This window comes from Nylanderia fulva, unplaced genomic scaffold (genome assembly GCF_048542155.1).
Source record: "Nylanderia fulva isolate GAGA-0341 unplaced genomic scaffold, ASM4854215v1 Scaffold20, whole genome shotgun sequence".
In the NCBI taxonomy this organism is placed as follows: Eukaryota; Metazoa; Arthropoda; class Insecta; order Hymenoptera; family Formicidae; genus Nylanderia; species Nylanderia fulva.
This window is the reverse complement of record NW_028190264.1, coordinates 2,157,828-2,179,071: the sequence shown is the minus strand read 5'-3', so window position 1 is coordinate 2,179,071 and position 21,244 is coordinate 2,157,828. Positions and strand designations below refer to the sequence as shown.

At 34.8% G+C, this 21,244-nt stretch overlaps 1 protein-coding gene and 1 long non-coding RNA gene across 5 annotated transcripts in view; one reads left to right on the top strand and one right to left on the bottom strand.

Annotated features, from left to right (window-relative positions):
- Window positions 1–21,244, top strand: part of Tmtc2 (Transmembrane O-mannosyltransferase targeting cadherins 2) — a 327,382-nt gene that overhangs the window by 17,169 nt on the left and 288,969 nt on the right. The gene's annotated exons all lie outside the window — the stretch shown is intronic.
- The window catches only part of LOC114944065 (uncharacterized), a 137,578-nt gene continuing 117,646 nt past the window's right edge, over window positions 1,313–21,244 (bottom strand). For all 3 annotated transcript variants that reach the window (XR_014924596.1, XR_014924595.1, XR_003822110.2), the window contains exon 3: window positions 1,313–3,078. This is a non-coding gene — a long non-coding RNA (uncharacterized LOC114944065). The remainder of the gene's footprint in view (window positions 3,079–21,244) is intronic.

Below are 21,244 nucleotides of genomic sequence, written 5' to 3'. Positions count from 1 at the left end.
TAAATTAACTAAGGGTTCGCATCTGTGTGTCGTATTTATCGTTGTGTTTTGCATATCGCAACGAGCAAAATAATAGAAAAACAAATCAATTTTCTCAAAGCGGAAGAATACCGAATTGAGAAATTCTAGGAATTCCAACAATCTTTTATAAAAATTTCAGAACTCTACATCTCGATAAAATTTCATAACATTATTAATACATTATAAAAACAATACATAAATATATATATTTATATATGTTTTAAATTATCTATATATATCTATATATAATATAAAATATAATTTATTGAGAGATTTGAAAATTTCTTTACTGAAATCAGAACTTCAACCACAATAAACGCTATTATATTTTTTATCATTGAAGGAAATGTTTAAAAGATTTAAACATTTTGCATTTTTTTCGTATCTTATCAGTATCCCTTCGAGCAATCCGCCAACTTCGGTTCTAGAAGCGTTTCACTGAGTTATAATGCCAGAAAGTGCCGAACGGCGGTGAGTAAGAGGCGAGAGTGGATACACTGGAGTTAAATTTTAATTCGCAACTAGTTAAAAAGTTAACGGGAACGAAGTGCTCGCTGGCGCGATGATAATATAAGAAGGAGCGAACTTTCGTCAGGTGGCTTAAGACATCCTTTTAGCAAAGGACATTTTTTTCCTACTTGCTTCTTTCCAATTGCAGAATTACACAATTTCGCGACGCATTAATTGATTGAATTTGAATTATGTTTTAATGTAAAACACGTATTCGATAAATTGTTTTTCTTCTTTTGTTTAAAACGACGTATCCAAGTATTTGAGAATCTTAATAATATAAGGATTAAAAAGGAGACGCGAGGGAAAGAGAGAGAAGAAAACTTGCCTCATTGCAAAACAATAAGTAATGATGTAACTGTAATAATTGGACGCGGATGCTGCAACAACGTGTCGAGTGTCTCCTTGTATCTAATAGACGCTGGAACGACCTGTTTGGCTTGCTTTTCTTCCTAATTGGTCTTCAGCGATGGTCGAGATATTTTCTAAAAGAGAATCGTACCAGCCTTTGTAGCGTTGCAGAAAGCAACGATATTTTATGTGGTATTGTGTAAATAAATCCAGAACATTTGTATTTATGAATTTATTGCAGTTGATTTAAAATCTTTTGTTAGCTTGTAGGAAATTATATCAGTACAATAATCTTTTTTTGTACCAAAAATCGATCATTCAAAGTGTTCGTTGATGATTTAGTATATATAGATAAAGAGAAAACAAAGAGAAATAATACTTAATAATTATTACTAAAACACATGTAATATAAAATAAAAATATCTGCTAAATTGGGTGAAAGCTGGATACGTAATAATAAACTGTGTTATGCAAAAAATATTGGCGAGGAGAAAAATGCTTTTATTTTTAATTGGTTACACAAACGTTTTTGCACACTATTGTAACAAAGTGCGAAAAATATTTATATAATTAATTAAGGATCAAAGGTATGTTTTTCAGTAATATTTCTGCTCTGCTTTTATTAATTATTGCAGTTGTCATAATAATTAATAAAATAAAAGCTTTTATATAAATGAATATTCAGCAAAACGTCGGCATAACGTGAAACATTAACATGCAAACAATATGTGTGAAAAAATATCGCGCTTCCTCCATTCTATTTATAACTCTATTATCTTAATTTATATCTCTTTATATTTGTGCAATAAAAACGAAGTCCTTCTTTACGCCATCTCTTTAATAGCCACTGAAGATCAACGTATGACGATGAAACGACGTAACTTTATTGACATTGCGTGGCGAAATGAGCTTTGTTGCAACAAACGAAACAATCACCAATATGGAACACACATACGGCAATTGACGTGCGACAGTTTATATGAACGAAAAATAAAAATAAAAAATGCGAGAAAGAGAGAGAGAAAAAAGAAAAAGAAAAGGAAAAGAGGGAAGAGAGATAGAGAAAATGGAAGGAGAGCGGCAACAGTCGTCGAATAGGAAGCGGGATGGCAATGGAGGAAAAAAGTCGCAGGCCGCGAGAAGATGAAATTTCCTCTTCCGGTTGGGTCGTCGAGACGCGTACGGTCGTCGTCGTCGCCGCGACGACGGAAATATCGGTTTTCGTGGACGACGGGTTCATTGTCTCCCTTCTTTTTTCTTTCTTCATTTCGCGAAGATCGTCGACGCTTCTTCGGCTATCCGATTTTAAAATCTTAATTACATGATTATTTACAGAATACCTCGTTACACACTCGATGTGGATACGCTTTATAATTAAGGTGATCTTAAACGTCCTTGAGAAGTCTGTGTGTTTCCGTCCTGTTTTATCGACAAAATGTGAGGTTAGATAAACTATAAATTTATTTATTGGCTATACGGGATTGTTTTTACCTAAAATAAGTCTTTTTCCCCTGTACAAATTAATGTATTAATATTAACAAAGGACGAAGCGCTCTAATTCAGGTAAAAAACAATCTATATAGCCAATAAATAGATTTATAGTTTATCTAACCTCACATTTTGTCGATAAAACAGAAAGGAAACTTAGGTTAGCTAAGGATCCCCTTAAAGACAAAGGGTAAGCGAAAACAAAGCAGAGTATGAGAGAGAAAAAGAGAGCGGTGAAAAAGACTCTTATTAGCTCCAAACTCAGAAACGCAGCGAAGGGCACTTGAGGAGTGAATTTATCGCGCCAATGCATGAGTAAGCTACGAGTAAGCTCCGGGCAAGTAGTTACCGCGTGAGTCGAGTTTGTTATAGAGAGACCGTAATTGCATCCCACCCTGTACTCGGCGAAGTCGCTTATCCCGCGACGTTACAAAGGGATATAGTGGGCCACAAATGGGGGGAAGTGGAAGATGAGTCGGATGGGAGAGACGGTGGGACTGTCTCTCTCTCTCTCTCTCTCTCGCTCTCGGAAACGATCGAGAATCTTGTGATTCCAATTAACCGATAACGAGCAAAAGTAATATCCCAGGTTTCTTTTCTTCCGCTTCCTCTTCGGTCGCAGCCTCCCACGATTCTTTCCTTTCCATCGCCACGTCGCGTTCTACTCCTTCATCTTTTTCGAAGTAGATTGATCCCGCGGTTCACCGTCTGCAAAAATAAAAGAAAAATATTTTCTTCGTATATATGCATATCGTATACTGAGTTTCTTTTAAATACGGATTCTTGACACTTTTCTAATTTAAATATTTAATAATTTTGAAATAGATTTATTTTTAACAAAAGTACCAGAAATAATTTTCATATTAGAATGCACAAAATAATTTATTATATTAAAATATATATGAATGCATGAAATAATCTAGGACGCTTTCTTGGTTAAAATATACTTATTCTTTATATATAATTTTGAACTTTATTTTAATAGAATTCTCACGTAATATATTATGTGTGATAACATTTTTATAAGATTAAAAATTGAAATTAACTTGCTACTAATTTGAAGAAGAGAAAAAAAACGAAGACTTTATATTTTGAAATAAGAGAGATTTGAAATTATTCTTGTTTATACAATAATTGGAATTATTACTGCAGAATACATTTTTATCATTAAACACAATTTACAACGGTATACGGGTCAACAATTATTCGCGAACGAACGCGAAAAATAATTCATCACACGTTTATAAAGTATTCCCTTGCAAATGGTTTTATATCAAAAATCGCTCACCCTTTACTCGCATCTGTTCAAGACATATCTAAGTTACTGGTAAATAAATTCAATGTCTGTGACACGAGAATAAGTGAGCATTCATTAACAACACTCGTCGGATTCGGGGTGGAAATTCTGCGCGCAAGAAACGTCAGCGAAACTCACGAAGCATATGTGTAAATACTCGCGAATGATCGTTTGACTAGTCTGAAAAAACTTTGCATGCTATGTGTAAATGTTTCGTGATGCCGCTCTAACGAAAGAAAAAGAAATTTGACAACCATCTGAATTATGAAAAAATCATAGATTCGACAAACTGCATAAAATGTACCATTGTTCGCGAAATAATTATATTGCATTAATATATGTATATCTATCGAAAATTTATCGAAATGTAGAAAGATAAATATCCTGCAGCGGATGTACGCGGATTATAAACTCTCTTTCCATTTTCAGCGGAAAATGATATTGATTGTTACAGAATTAAATTAAGCTCGATGAAATGATATGATACTAATTTGAAGTTGACAGAAATGTTAGAACGAAAATTTGACGGAAATTTAATCGAAGAATCCGCGTATTAAATGAGTCATATTCGGGGTCACTCCTCCGTTCGTTAATGGCATGTCGTGTATGAATATTTCACTCGCGGTTCAAAATTGCTCGAGCACAGACGAATCTTCCGCAAAGGACGGCCGGGTATATGCGAGAGCGCGTCCTATTCGGCAAAAGCTCTCGCTCTGTGAGCAGTAGTGGGCTTGTAGGGCACTTCCTGACTAATTGCCGGCGGGTTCTCTGTTTCCCGGAAGTCCCGTGGAAATATAGCTTCCGCGGGTCGAAGCACCGAAGACAAACCACGGGAAGTCTCGAGCCTATCCCATAACGCGGAACCGACCTCGTACATTCTCCCAAATACATTTCTCGAGTATACATACTTACATATACTTACATCGACTTACGCCTTACCCATATACGAGCTGCTTAAGATCCGAGTGAGCCTTAAAACAGCATTGCCGTACTAAATTCTCGTGTTTAATTAGTGATTACCGTAGGAATGTGTGTTTAATCGCGGCACTTCGTAGAAGGACAGTAAAAATGTCAAAGCGAGAATTAAGTTTTTGCATGTCGCTCTTAACGCGGGAATTTATCTCGGGAACAGATTTAAACCTTTTGCTATCTGTAAAAAGCGGGAAAAAAGTAGTTTGTCATATGTATGACGAGATTGTAAGAGCCTTTTGAGAAACATATTGTCTTAGCAATAGTGCTGAAATATTAATTGTTCCGTTAATGGCCCGATCGGCTACCTTTATGCGATCTGAGTTACGGTGCAGTTTCTCGCGTTTAATTAGTAATTAGCAAAGGGACCGACGTACTTGCTTTCTGTGAAAATTGCTCATTTTTACGAAAGCGTAAAGCTTTCGCATATTGCACGTTGCTCGAAAAGGGAATTGTGGGATGGCACATTATATTTTATTAAATTAAATTTTCTTTAAACGATATAATATGATACTATGCGTATATGATAAACTCAAAACTTAAGAAGATTTAATTGTTTGTGAAAAAATAATCTGCATAATTATTGTATTTAAAAATGGATTGTTTTTACATGATTTAAATGATATAAAATTTCTATTTTTCCTACGCATTTTTTATTCGTATAAGTAATAGAAATTATGAGTGGAGGATGACATTTTGTTTTACTTTTTTATTTACACGTGACAAGTCTCAATATCCAACGAGAGTTTTAATATTAAATCCATATAAGTTTAAAACATATTTCAAATAAACGTAGTGAAGTTAATGCTAGATTGAACTCACAATTTTCCCTTGAGAAATTAATTCAACATCTCAAGGCAATTTTCCGTTAGATGCGACCTGACACGTTTTTCTCATTACGACTTGTCCCGCAACGTATCAAAGCCTCATCAAGATCGCATAAGACCCATCCCCTTGCTTGCGCATTAATTAATTACAAACGCGGAGCGTGATGCTGCCCGGAGGTTTCGGTTTTTAATTCTCACAAATTCGGGCTCTGTGACAATGGTGCACCAAATCGCAAGAAAAACATATAATGTTTTTTACTGGTCACCGAAAATTTCAGGAAAAAAGAAGTAATGAACATCAACCCTCGTGGAAATGTACCGAGTCTTTTTTTGTTCAAGTTTTTCAAGTTGCAGAAGAGATTATTACTCGGACAGAAATTCTTGTCGACATAATTTTAGAAACTTTATTATAATTAATAAGAAAGGGATAAACCCTATTAATAAGACGAAAAATCCCCGAGTGAAATTTTAGTATCTTCCATACGTATTTAACTATTTATTTATTCTAAAACGATATCGGATTTTAACTTAAGATCCGATTTTAAATCTATCATTTAGTATAGAGAATTTTCGCTCGAAATGAATTTTTGCAGCGCATCCTGTCTCCCTCTCTCTCTCTCTTCCCTCGTGTCCTTCATTTTCCAGATTTCTAGACGCGTCTCGTCGGCGGCCGGGCAATGTCGCGCCTTGGGACTGACGCGTAATCGTAATTAACGAGACAAAAATGGAACCTGGCGGCAGAACGCGGTCGCGCCAAGTGAAAACTCATATTTACCGGTTAGTGAGCTCAGACGTCTCTGCAGTGTAATACCGTGGCATTACCGCGATGCGTCGGGAATACCCGACCTTCCGCCACCGCGCCGTAGAAATAAGCCGCCCGGGTTGGAAGTGTATGTCGTGTGAAAACAAACGAGAGAGAAACCTGATAAAAAGGAACGAGTGCGCATTGGAGGGCGGCGGCTTTGCTTGGTTATAAACGACCGCGTTTGCTTAGATGATACTTTAATGCTAATTCGTGTATTAGTTTCTATCGGAGCATCGTGTAATGCACGCTTTTATCGCTGCCATTTTTTTTTCAACTACGCACATCTGCCTTTCATATCGATCTTTCAATAATTAAATGAGATCAGGAGCGGTATAATAACTTGCGGTTCTTGTACGACATATTATTCGAGTTTATTGCTGAAAGACATTTTCTTGAATTATTATATGAAACATGAGATTTATATTATAATGGAAAAAATAATTTATTTTATATCCAAAAAATATAATGTTACGTAGTTAAAAAGAGAGTGAACTGGAATTTATATTCTTTTCTATAGTACCTATATAGTAGAGACGAGTAATTTTAGATTTGCGCTTTAACGTATTTTACCATCTCATAAATTATTTTCGATACACTCACGTCGAAAAAAAGTCGCCTATCTCAATAGTCTTTATATAAAATATTGCACAACCAGAAATATATATATTTTAATGGTATTTATAAAAAATGTGCATCTTCAATATTTTATTATATTCGGAAAAAATAATGTGTGTAATATACAGAAATATTGTTTATGCATTTTGCCATATATATTAGTAATATCCATTCATCGTAAAAGTTCAGGCAGCAGGAGACACTCTACTCTCCCTCATTGTCGTAAAAAATGCAATCCGAAAGAAAGAACGTACAAAAGTTCACCGAGAGAAAACCCTGTGGAGGGCGGGAAACGGAAGACAGGATCGATAGACATTAACGGTGGACGGATTGAGGGAAATAAAATAAAAATTATAAGCCCGAGTAATCCTCTTCCGGCGCATTCTCGTTAATGACAAAATTTCCAGCCCCCTGCCGGACTACCTACGCGCTTTTAACGAGTTCTCGCGCTTGCGCTCCGTAACAGAAAAGTAATACAATATTTTCCGCGTCGCGGAAGAGGGGTTTTCCCTCTCTCTCTCTCATTTTCCTTCTCTCTCAGACGGACAATTAAAAGGAACGCGCGAGGGATAATTGCTCTTCGTTTTCGATGCGAAAGCCGGGAATTTTTAGCGCGAGGAAGCGCCGGACAATAAAGCCCAAGCCTGCCGTAGCCTGCCGTGACAAGGGGACGATGTGATTGTGCCGGAGCGACAACCCGGTATGTCGAACGACCAAATGGATTTTACGTGTACACGAAAAATAGAGGTCCGGCCTCCGGGTAGCATTGTACTCGATATAACTCGCCGCGCCGGTAGGAGACAGAGAGGAGTCACACGTGCGCGACCCGCATGTTGTACGCGCGCGTTACACCTACATTTACAACGGCCGCTGTAATCCACCCCCAACCCCCAACTCCGTATGTGACACCGCGCCGTGCCGCGACACAAGCGTAAGTACCGGACGAACGACGTGATAAATTTATTTCCCGCCGCTCCCGTTGAAATGCATCTCCCGTCTTCAGAAGTCACCTGCAATTTCAATTGCGCATCCGCGTATTTTTGCTCTCTACTCCGCGGCTCCATCTCTCTTCCTTTCCCGCGCGAACGAAAATGGGAAAGTGTCTCTCTCTCTCTCTCTCTCCGATGCGGAGACTCGCGAACTGTGAAAATGTAATTAGCGCGAAGGACCGTCGCGCGAGATAGCGAGACGGCGAGATTTATTGTTTGTTTAACAGAAGATGCCATTTAATAGGTAATTTTGCAATTCGTTTTATTCGCCATTCTTTTTCCCGCCATTCGCGAAAAGTTATTATATCTACAATTGTTTTCCCACCCTAAAAATGAATAACGAAATGATGAATTGTTAAAAATATGTAAACTTGAATAGAATCTTAACTTTAAGATCTTACAATTATGAATCAAAATTTTAAATTTGCAGAAAGCGTGTCTAATAAAATTCACGATCCAAAAATTTATATTTTTTATATCATTTTTTTTACATTAATAGCAAGACGTAATTTATTATTTGTTTAACAGAAGATACCATTTAATAGATAATTTTGCAATTCGTTTTATTCGCCATTCTTTTTCCCGCCATTCGCGAAAAGTTATTATATCTACAATTGTTTTCCCACCCTAAAAATGAATAACGAAATGATGAATTGTAAAAAATATGTAAACTTGAATAGAATCTTAACTTTAAGATCTTACAATTATGAATCAAAATTTTAAATTTGCAGAAAGCGTGTCTAATAAAATTCACGATCCAAAAATTTATATTTTTTATATCATTTTTTTTACATTAATAGCAAGACGTAATTTATTGTTTGTTTAACAGATGATACCATTTAATAGCCAATTCGTTTTATTCGCCATTCTTTTTCCCGTCATTCGCGAAAAGTTATTATATCTACAATTGTTTTCCCACCCTAAAAATGAATAACGAAATGATGAATTGTAAAAAATATGTAAACTTGAATAGAGAATCTTAACTTTAAGATCTTACAATTATGAATCAAAATTTTAAATTTGCAGAAAGCGTGTCTAATAAAATTCACGATCCAAAAGTTTATATTTTTTATATCATTTTTTTTACATTAATAGCAAGACGTAATTTATTGTTTGTTTAACAGAAGATACCATTTAATAGCCAATTCGTTTTATTCGCCATTCTTTTTCCCGCTATTCGCGAAAAGTTATTATATCTTCAATTGTTTTCTCACCCTAAAAATGGATATGAATAATGAAACGATGATTTGTAAAAAATATGTAAACTTGAATAGAGAATCTTAACTTTAACATCTTACAATTATGAATCAAAATTTTAAATTTGCAGAAAGCGTGTCTAATAAAATTCACGATCCAAAAATTTATATTTTTTATATCATTTTTTTTACATTAACAGCAAGACGTAATTTATTGTTTGTTTAACAGAAGATACCATTTAATAGGCAATTCGTTTTATTCGCCATTCTTTTTCCCGTTATTCGCGAAAAGTTATTATATCTACAATTGTTTTCCCACCCTAAAAATGAATAACGAAATGATGAATTGTTAAAAATATGTAAACTTGAATAGAATCTTAACTTTAAGATCTTACAATTATGAATCAAAATTTTAAATTTGCAGAAAGCGTGTCTAATAAAATTCACGATCCAAAAGTTTATATTTTTTATATCATTTTTTTTACATTAATAGCAAGACGAAATTTATTGTTTGTTTAACAGAAGATACCATTTAATAGCCAATTCGTTTTATTCGCCATTCTTTTTCCCGCTATTCGCGAAAAGTTATTATATCTTCAATTGTTTTCTCACCCTAAAAATGGATGTGAATAATGAAACGATGATTTGTAAAAAATATGTAAACTTGAATAGAGAATCTTAACTCTAAGATCTTACAATTAATAATCAAAATTCAAAATTTGCAGAAAGCGTGTCTAATAAAATTCGCGCTTCAAAAATGTATTTTTCATATAATTTTTTTTTACATTAATTTCGTAAAGTGCTCTATATTTTTCTTCAACGAAGATCAAAAAATCGCCATTTTTTATACCGATATTTGGGCCTGATTTTGAAAGATACAGGCACGTTGTAATCGCGGCGGAAGTGAAAGATCGAGATACTAAGCGCGTGACCTGCGTATCCTGCGTCGAAATGAAAGCGTCAATTTTAATTACGCGTTCGCGCCGGTCTATCCGGGATATCGGGATAACGTTAGCGCATATACAGTTATACATCCGCCGGCAGGCAGGTGCGATATCGGCTATCGCCTCCATTCGCTTCTCGTTGCACGTGAAATCGGGAAATATGAGCACATGAGCACGATACTGGCTCTAGCCCGATACTCTCATCTTTTTTCCTCTCTCTCTCTCTCTCTTCCTCTCTTTTACACTCGCGATCTTCTTCTCTATCAGCCGCGTCGACACCCACATTTTCGTATTCGTTAGTGTCTTTAAATATTGGATATAAAATGGAAGCTTGAGAAAGTATTATCGGGCAAATGGAAAACATATTAGGATCGTATCATATTGCGTTTATCTATTTTATTTTATTGTGTACGATATCAGCTGAAATATTGTCATCTAAAATTTCTTTTAAGTAGACAGCTGTAATTGAAACATATCATATTGTATAGAACGAAATGTTTATAAATATTTGGAGCAAAGGATAAATTAATTGTGTGAAATTGTGATGTATAAATATATTTCAATTCTTATATACAGTTATGTGCAAAATAATAGCACCAGTTGAAAAAAAATGAGGGAAATGCGTATCGTATTTCCTCCACCATCGAAAAGTGATTATTAAAGGATTTCCTGGTATTCGTCAGTCCGTTCGAAGACCACAAAAGTAAGAATTTAATTTCCTAGACGTACAATCAAGACAGTTAAAATGGTGGTATTATTTTGCACATAACTGTATACGTGACATAATTCTAATAAAAGATCTGTTAGGCGAATTAACATTTCTAGTTTGCATTAGGTCGTCAATCTAATAACGTAAGAATACATTTATCACATCTTGACTCTGCGTGTCCGCTAACATAGTTTGTAGTATGTACACGTTCGCCTCTCTCCTCTTCAATTACCTCGAACGCAATTTCTCGCATGACGCTGTCTGCATCTGATCTAGATATACCTGCCGTCGCCGCCCGTGTCTCATTACGGTCCGTCGACGTTCTCTGATAATATTAGCTGGTTTTGATCTCGATTCTCTGCATTTTCCCGCTAATGATTCTTAATTAGAGAAACACGTACAAAGAATTGGCACGTCGCGTCGGGCGAATATTATTTGCCCTTATACCAACCGGTATAAATTATGGACACATAAATTATTACGCGGCGCAAAGTTGCGAGGGGAAAATTAAGGCTGTATGCTTTAATTAAAGCTCGCGGAGTTTACCAATTTGGCGTAACGTCTACATTGATGTAACGCAAACATTCAACAACGAAGGATATACGTAAGTGTCGGGTATCAGAGGCATTAACAAACATTACTAAGGGGCTCCGGCGGTCGCAAGCAAATGAAGGGTCAATATTAATTCATAATTAATTCGCAAGCACATCTCCCTTTTCTTCCTTATCTCGGTATACGCGTGGCCTAATTAATTCACCGCCAGTCTTTTCTCTGCCACCGGGCTTCTTCGCTTTTGTGCTACCTTCGGCACTTCCTCTTCCTCTTCCTCTTCCACGGGATATACCGGGATACCGACACGTCCGGTGCAACCGGATCGACCCGTATTGCGAATTTAAAGCACGGAAAACGAAAGGGGGTTAATTTCGCGCGGCGTTGAGCCGCGATGCGATGCGGCGCCGTCGTGGAAAACTTGGCGAATATACGAGAGAGAGCCCTGACATCGCAATATGTCTTTCGGCCAGTCGGCCTTGCCTTCGCCCGAGGGTAATTGCGTTTGTGTGTAGCCGGGAAGTTTTATTTGGCTGGCATTTATTCGGCAACGAAGAGACAGCCGGCCCACTTAGGCGGGAGGGAGAGACAAATGTATTTACGTCGTGAATCTGCCAGGATGCCCGCATCCACCTTTCAAGCTTACCCCGTTTATCCGAGGGGATTGCCGCGAAATTAAGGGGCCCGACCGTGTTCCTCCGGCCGGGGCTGGCTTTTTCTTCGGGAAAAAGACGACGAACCGCGCGTCTCGACACGCGGATCGAGTAATCGTCGAACACTCGATAGTATTAGCGAACAACGAGGAAGTAGATAAATACTGCCGGCTAATGGCTACAGTTGGGTCGATTACAGCCAACAGTGTTTTCTTTGAATTTCTGTTATGTCCCGGTCCAATTAATTGATTTGTTTGGTGGAAGGAAACAAATGACCCGCAGAGTGCAGGATGTTGTATTGCCCCGCTTTAAATTTTCTATCTCGAATTTGTTAGAAAATACGCTTCTGAGGAGAAAAAGATTGATGCGAACCTTACGAAACACCACATGTTTTTTAAAAATTGATTGTGTACGTCGAGAGGAATTAAAGGAGAGAACACATTCCGAGCATTTTTACTTTTACTGAGTAAATGGTCTGCGTCTGACTGAGTATTATTTCCTTCCTGTTTCTACTTAGGTTATTTATAGCCTCATAAGTTGTATCTGACTCGCATATCTTCGTATCGTTTTAACGACGGAGATGGCTGGCGTGCTTTCGTTCAAAATATCTCGCAGAGAAGAGAAAATTATGGAAGCGCGCAATATTAAACCATTCATCGCAAGGGAGGGGAAATCATAAAATAAAAAACTTTTCGAGTATGTAAGGACAAAATTTCACAATTGAGCAAACAGGAAACTTTGTTGTTAGAAATTATTGAAAACAGAAAGAAGCAGATTTTATTATAGTCTTTCGACTGATCTTTTCCAAAGAAATGAAACGAACGAATTATTTATACGGAAATAATCTTGACTAAGAAGTAGTGTATCGCGAATCGAGTTCTAGATTTAAAATCTCAGGGTGTCTAGCGGTCAGGGAAATCTGGAAAATCGGGTGTGTCAGGGAAATTTTATAAAAACTTTATAAAAATCTAGATATAAATTCTGGAATTATCAGGGAAAAGTCAGGAAATTTTACTATTTATCTGGATTTTTTCACATTATTCTACATTTGTCTCAGTAATTTGAAATTTTTTATTAAATGAATATAAACTTCTTCTTGACTCCCAGCATGCTAATTTTCTGTGTTGTTAAAAATCTATTCATCTACAGCGTGTTCGTTAATTTATAATTTTATCATCGTATTATTTTATTTCACTGCGTTTGATAGAGATAAAACTAAAAAAATTCAATATAATATAAATAAAAAAGGTGATTATTTAAATAGTTTATAGTGACACGTTTGTTTCGATTATCATACATAATGCAGATTATATAATTGATTTAAATTTTTGTTTTAACCTCCAAACCTTTTTATGTTAACAAAAATCTCTCAATAAAGATTTCATGATTTAACATTTAATTGATTTATCATATAGATATATGCAAATTATATATAGTATTTGGAAAAAAAATAATACTAAAAAGTCAGGGAATTTTTTTCATTGAGTCTGCTGAACACCCTGAATCTGTATTGCGATGTATCGCGACACTCACGAGGACACAATCCGAGATGTAAGGGACACAGCTCGTCGCTTATGACACGACCGGGGCTGGCAACGCGCGCAAACGAACGTGTACGTGCAAATGCTTGCTCCGATAATAGATTCCCCATTTGGAGTTCAAAGTTCTACGGCGAATCTGTAACTCCGGCGATCAAACTGCTTGCAAAGTTTGTCGCTCGAATCGAATGGGAGTTTGGGTAACTCGTACCTACCTACGCTCGATCTCGCTCGTACACGTGCGTATCCGCCTGTACTTTCCTATACGTACATGCACGCGCTGCATCCGTCTATTTACCTCTCTCTCTCCCTTTTCTTTTCGTCTCCCTCTTTCCCTTCCTCTTACTTTTCGCGTATCTACTTAGAAATATATACATGTAATGTACATACTATATTCCTCCGCATGTACAGGGCGTATAGAAATCGCCCTCTTCCTTAAAAAAGAATAAAAAGATTATTGAGATTGATTTATTTGATATTTCAAAGTATAGACAGTCAAGTTTGCTCTCCGATTAATTTTCATTCTCGTTTCATTAAAATTTTAATATTTATAGTATCAATTTTTTCCTAATATTAAAATTTATTAACATTAAAATCTTTTATCATCTTTAAAAAATCACATTATTTGACATTTCAAAATACACAGTTAAGTTTGCTCTCCGATTAATTTTAATTCTCATTTCATTAAAATCTTAATATTTATTATTATTAATAAATATTACATTTATCTGAAAAATCACGCTTAAATATAGAGATACGACATTCCACTAATTTTCAACTGTTTGAGGACTGCGTATTTTATTCTAGTCAGATAATCGATAATACCGAAGGGCGGCATCCGAGATGCTTCTTTCCGTTTCTTCATTCCATCCGTAGTTCTTGTCGTTATAGAGTGTACTATTAATGCGTCTCTCGACGACGTGTCGCGATGCCACGCTGTGCGTCGCGAATAAGTAACAGCGCCGTTGAGTTGCACCCGACAGTGTCGTTCTCTCCCGATGGGAATGGACTCGCGCTCGGGAATGACATCGTGGAGAATTATTGTTTTCCTCGGACGAGCCACGTAATACTGGCAAGCAGGCAGACTCCGTTGAATACACGCCACTTCGTAACTGCGCGACACGACGAAGTGTATATACTTTTCTTTTCCCTCTCTTCGGAGTAATGTTATATCGGTATTTGCAGTTTGTCTCTGGCTAGACAGCACCGTCGCCGTGTTTGTTTCCGATGCGTCGAAGATTGGAAACGAATACCGAGCACTTGTATCGCGCCATGACAAATGTCACTTCGCATGTTTCTTCGCAAATGATAACAGATCTTTTCCTCACGTTCCAGAAACGTTGCTGATACTCCCATCTCGCTTTTCTCGCATGATTAAAGAATTCTATATACATATATTGATAGAGAGATGTATAATGAAAGTGAAATGTATATTAATTTCAGTTCTATTTTCGAGCTAACTGTCACGATGAATTAATCATTTTCCGCAGAGAGAAAACTTTTCGGATTTGAAATATAAAATTGTAATTTGAACATTTTGTGCTATTTTAACTGTATTAATTAGTAACGTAGTCAATTCCAAGTTATTCGTTTATTTTTGACAAGTAATAATTGCTATCAAAGAGAGAGAAAGAGAGAAAATATATATTACGCGAAAAATCAAAAAACTTGTTCATGAATTTTTGTCGAATCGGTCGAATAGATTCATGAATATTTTTCTGACTCTTCGATATGTAATAATACCAATATAACGTTATGATTTCCGCATGAGAATTTTGTTGCGAATTCAATCAAGTATGAACGTTTCCTTCAAAACGCAATTCTAGCATATCTGATGACACATGATGAAAAAAGCGTTTGAATAATTTAACATTCATCATCAAATTCTGTTTGTTTCAAGTCTGTCCTTTTCTATTCACGACGATCTACAAATCATTCAGTCTGTTAAAACAAAATTTACTTGAAATAAAATGACAAAAAGTATTATGGATTTATAATACTTAATTTTAATTAAAAATTATCATTGTTTAAATATCAATGTACAAGCGTTTTTTAAACTTGTGTTTTTAAATATTTTTTAATATCTCGGAACACCCTGTACATTGCGGTAGCTTGCTCGTGAATTTGACACTGAAGAGCACTTATCGCTCTCTTGTGCTCTCCTCGAATCGGGAGTAAATCGTACTGTTCGACTTTAGAGATGTAACCTCGCAGCGACCTCTTTCCTTCATTCAACCAGTCCTCTTTAGCCTCACGTTCCAATCTCTTTTATATTCGTCTCTCTTGCTTTCTCTTTCTTTTCCTCTTTCTCGCTGAAACCTCGAACATCGCGTAACGCTGCGCGAAGTACGTGGCCGATAATTATGTCGAGTCCATTACGACATCTTTAAAAAGTCTCGCGGTGAGATTATGGAACGTCAGAAAAAAGAGGGCGGCACTTCCTCGACTTCCTGCCATTTTGTTCAAGTAACGGCAAATGCGGTTCCTAAAAGAAAATCCTTTTATACCATGATTATTACATGAAAGGAAGAAGAGAGAGAGAGAAAAGAGGAAGAGAGCGGAAACATGCGCGCGTATAATTTGATAATTTTATTAAATATAAAATATATAATATAAAAACATTATTCAATATTTTATTTATAATCATTATCACCCACTTATACATTTATATACATACATACATACAAATGAAATGTTTCTGTATAAATATATGATATAATCGTTCTTATAGTTTTCTTCCGAACAAATTATATTTATTTATTTACTCTTTACACGAAAGCTCAAGATTTGAAGCACGCACTTGATGCGCTTACTAAGAAATTGCGGGATCCATCACTGATTTCATCGGTCATTCTTTCTGCCTTACTTTTTTTTCCTATTTCTTATGTTACCTGTCTATTCATCTCTTTGCTCTCTCGACGGCCTCCACCTTGCCCGCGTGATTTACCGCATGCCCCTCATTTTCCGCCAACCCCTCCTCGCTTCAATCTCGTTCTGCCGGGTAAAGGATTCCGAAGAAATTGAGAAAGATTTGCCGATGCCGCCGAGCGGGAAAGCCGATGAAGGAAGGAACGGTAGAGAATGCGAGAGGCAAGAAACCGGAAAAGAAACCATAGCACATCCGATCCGAGAATACGCCCGTATAAAGGGAGCTAGAACCCCAATGCTCGTGTTCTCTCTCTCTCTTTCTCTCTCTCTCTCTCTCTCTTTCGCTCTCTTTTTCTCTGTTCCCCGATAAAATAACATTAAAGCCACGAACGAGTCGAATTAATTACAAAGGCACCCGGGAAGATGGTCGTCTAGTATCGTGTAATAGAAACGCGTGGAATACTCTCGTAATCTGCATTATAAAACTGTCGCGACGGCAATGCAGCTGCGCGTGAAACATAAATACAGCTTGCAGAACGTATTTACAGAGACGGGCTCTCGACTTCGTGTCCGTTCGCGCTGCTTTGTGAGAATTGGGATTTTGCTGGAATAGGGATTGAGAAATATTGTTGCTGATTCTGATTGTGGCCTTGCCGTGTCCCGACGAGACTCTTTCACGTAATGTCGCGAAGGAATAAGGCTTGGAATTGTATATCGCAATGTGATGACAAATACGACGCGGTACCGTTTAGCTTTAACTTGGCTTATCTCTGGATCTCTTTATTAGAGAATTTTCCTACGGGAACAAGCAAAGAGACACGGTGCGGCGCAATTCTCGACGGTGTTGCTCTGCCATTGAGCAAATTACTTTTTTGCACTGCAATGTCCGATATTCTTTGTATTTCACGCGTGTTCGCGAAAAGCTGCGCGATTTTTATTCCCTTATTACACGGGCGCGATTCTAAACGACAAGCATCTTGCGGAAAATTGAATTCACGTGCATCGCACAAGCGCGTATTTTCACAGCGAGAAATAAAGTTTTCAAATTCATTGATTATATCAACAGTTTCTTATCCCACAATCATAAAAAATAAAAATAATTGTCGATATTCTATGATTAATTTTATCATGTCATCAGGCATTTTATATTTTAAATTAATCATAGAATATCAGCAATCATTTTTGTCAGTTTTTTAATGATTGTGCGATAAAAACTGTTAATATAATTAATTACAATAATATTATATATGTTATATATTATAATATATTTAATATATAATATTATATATTATAATACTATTATGTATATTATATTATATATTATACATAATATATTATAAGCAGCAGGTTCTGACATCTGGCATTTTGATAAAGAGAAAAGAAAAGAGATTTTGAATTTAATCAAACGAGATATTCTTTGCTGAGCTCAGCCGCATACTGTAATACTGTGGCTTGGCTCTCGGCTTTATTCTTGGCTGTGAAGTTAAATTTCGCCGTCAAGCGACAATACTGCTGCGTAGTATCTTGAGATCAGTGGTAGGGATCAGTCTTCCGTGAGACGTGCAGCGTGATGGACGTATAGGATGCGCGTGTCTAGTGGAAAGAATAAAAAGAGGGAAACGTTGAATCTGGTCGGGCGAGGTACCGTCAAGTGGCGACATTGCTACGCAAAGTTTTGCGATCAGTAGTAAAGGTCAGTCTTCCGCGAGACGTGCAGCGTGGCGGACGTGTGGAGATATGCGAGTTTGATGTAAGCACAGATATTTTGATCGACAACAGGTATTTTACTTTATGTCAAAGATTCAAATATTGGATTTTTGTGCATTGCATAATTAATTAATATATTTTATCCATGCATTGTGGAATAATAATTCTTATACATATGTGTATTGCAATTTTTAATATTTTATTATCAAAAAACAATATAATTTTGCTTCGCGCGCGTTCGAAATTATTCGATTAGATTAAACGAAATTAGAAAGATATTATTTTGTTAATTTATTCATTTGTGAGTAGAATGAGTCAATGATTTTAGAGACACTTTTAGTAGTATAAGTCAGTGATACGCAGACCCGATTCCAAGTGATATATGTCAATTTCTATCAATTTCGTCAGTAGTTTAAGTCCAGTAGTGTGAAACAAGTAGTACAAGTCAATCTCTGTTTTATAGATGTACCAATTTTAATCATTTTATCTTGCTAATAATTTTATTAATCTTGCTAATATAAATTAATGATTTGTCTAATTACTAAAATATTTTTCTATTAGCAATATCTGTAAAAATATAAATTATTAGTCATTTTATTCATTTGTAAGTAGAACGAGTCAATGATTTTACAGACACTTTTAGTAGTACAAGTCAGTGATACGCAGACCCGATTCCAAGTGATATAAATCAATTTCTATCAGTTTCGTCAGTAGTTTAACAAAGTAGTGTGGAACAAGTAGTACAAGTCAATCTCTGTATTGCAGACATACCAATTTTAATAATTTTATCTTGCTAATAATTTTATTAATCTTGCTAATATAAATTAATAAATTGTCTAATTACTAAAATACTTTTCTATTAGCAATATCTGTAATAATATAAATTATTAGTCATTTTATTCATTTGTAAGTAGAATGAGTCAATGATTTTACAAACACTTTTAGTAGTATAAGTTAATGACACGCAGAACTGATTCCAAGTGATATAAATCAATTTCTATCAGTTTCATCAGTAGTTTAACAAAGTAGTGTGAAACAAGTAGTACAAGTCAATCTCTGTATTGCAGATATACCGATTTTAATAATTTTATCTTGCTAATAATTTTATTAATCTTGCTTATATAAATTAATAAATTGTCTAATTACTAAAATATTTTTCTATTAGCAATATCTGTAATAATATAAATTATTAGTCATTTTATTCATTTGTAAGTAGAATGAGTCAATGATTTTCGAGACATTTTTAGTAGTACAAGTCAGTGATACGCAGAACCGATTCCAAGTGATATAAATCAATTTCTATCAGTTTCGTCAGTAGTTTAACAAAGTAGTGTGGAACAAGTAGTACAAGTCAATCTCTATATTGCAGACATACCAATTTTAATAATTTTATCTTGCTAATAATTTTATTAATCTTGCTAATATAAATTAATAAATTGTCTAATTACTAAAATACTTTTCTATTAGCAATATCTGTAATAATATAAATTATTAGTCATTTTATTCATTTGTAAGTAGAATGAGTCAATGATTTTACATACACTTTTAGTAGTACAAGTCAGTGATACGTAGAACCGATTTCAAGTGATATGTCAATTTCTATCAATTTCGTCAGTAGTTTAAGTCCAGTAGTGTGAAACAAGTAGTACAAGTCAATCTCTGTATTGCAGATATACCGATTTTAATAATTTTATCTTGCTAATAATTTTATTAATCTTGCTAATATAAATTAATGATTTGTCTAATTATTAAAATATTTTTCTATTAGCAATATCTGTAAAAATATAAATTATTAGTCATTTTATTCATTTGTAAGTAGAATGAGTCAATGATTTTACAAACACTTTTAGTAGTATAAGTAGAACCGATTTCAAGTGATATGTCAATTTCTATCAATTTCGTCAGTAGTTTAAGTTCAGTAGTGTGAAACAAGTAGTACAAGTCAATCTCTGTATTGCAGATATACCGATTTTAATAATTTTATCTTGCTAATAATTTTATTAATCTTGCTAATATAAATTAATGATTTGTCTAATTATTAAAATATTTTTCTATTAGCAATATCTGTAAAAATATAAATTATTAGTCATTTTATTCATTTATAAGTAGAATGAGTCAATGATTTACAAACACTTTTAGTAGTATAAGTCAATGACACGCAGAACCGATTCCAAGTGATATAAATCAATTTCTATCAGTTTCATCGGTAGTTTAAGTCCAGTAGTGTGAAACAAGTAGTACAAGTCAATCTCTGTTTTACAGATATACCAATTTTAATCATTTTATCTTGCTAATGATTTTATTAATCTTGCTAATATAAATTAATGATTTGTCTAATTATTAAAATATTTTTTTATTAGCAATATCTGTAAAAATATAAATTATTAGTCATTTAATCATTTGTAAGTAGAACGTGTCAAAGATTTTTGAGACACTTTTAGTAGTATAAGTCAATGACACGCAGAACCGATTCCAAGTGATATAAATCAATTTCTATCAGTTTTATCAGTAGTTTAACAAAGTAGTGTGAAACAAGTAGTACAAGTCAATCTCTGTATTGCAGATATACCGATTTTAATAATTTTATCTTGCTAATAATTTTATTAATCTTGCTTATATAAATTAATAAGTTGTCTAATTACTAAAATATTTTTCTATTAGCAATATCTGTAATAATATAAATTATTAATCATTTTATTCATTTGTAAGTAGAACAAGTCAAAGATTTTCGAGACACTTTTAGTAGTATAAGTTAATGACACGCAGAACCGATTCCAAGTGATATAAATCAATTTCTATCAGTTTCGTCAGTAGTTTAACAAAGTAGTGTGAAACAAGTAGTACAAGTCAATCTCTGTATTGCAGATATACCGATTTTAATAATTTTATCTTGCTAATAATTTTATTAATCTTGCTTATATAAATTAATAAGTTGTCTAATTACTAAAATATTTTTCTATTAGCAATATCTGTAATAATATAAATTATTAGTCATTTTATTCATTTGTAAGTAGAATGAGTCAATGATTTTACAGACACTTTTAGTAGTACAAATCAGTGATACGCAGACCCGATTCCAAGTGATATATGTCAATTTCTATCAATTTTGTCAGTAGTTTAAGGTTAGAAGTGTGAAACAAGTAGTACAAGTCAATCTCTGTTTTACAGATATACCAATTTTAATCATTTTATCTTGCTAATAATTTTA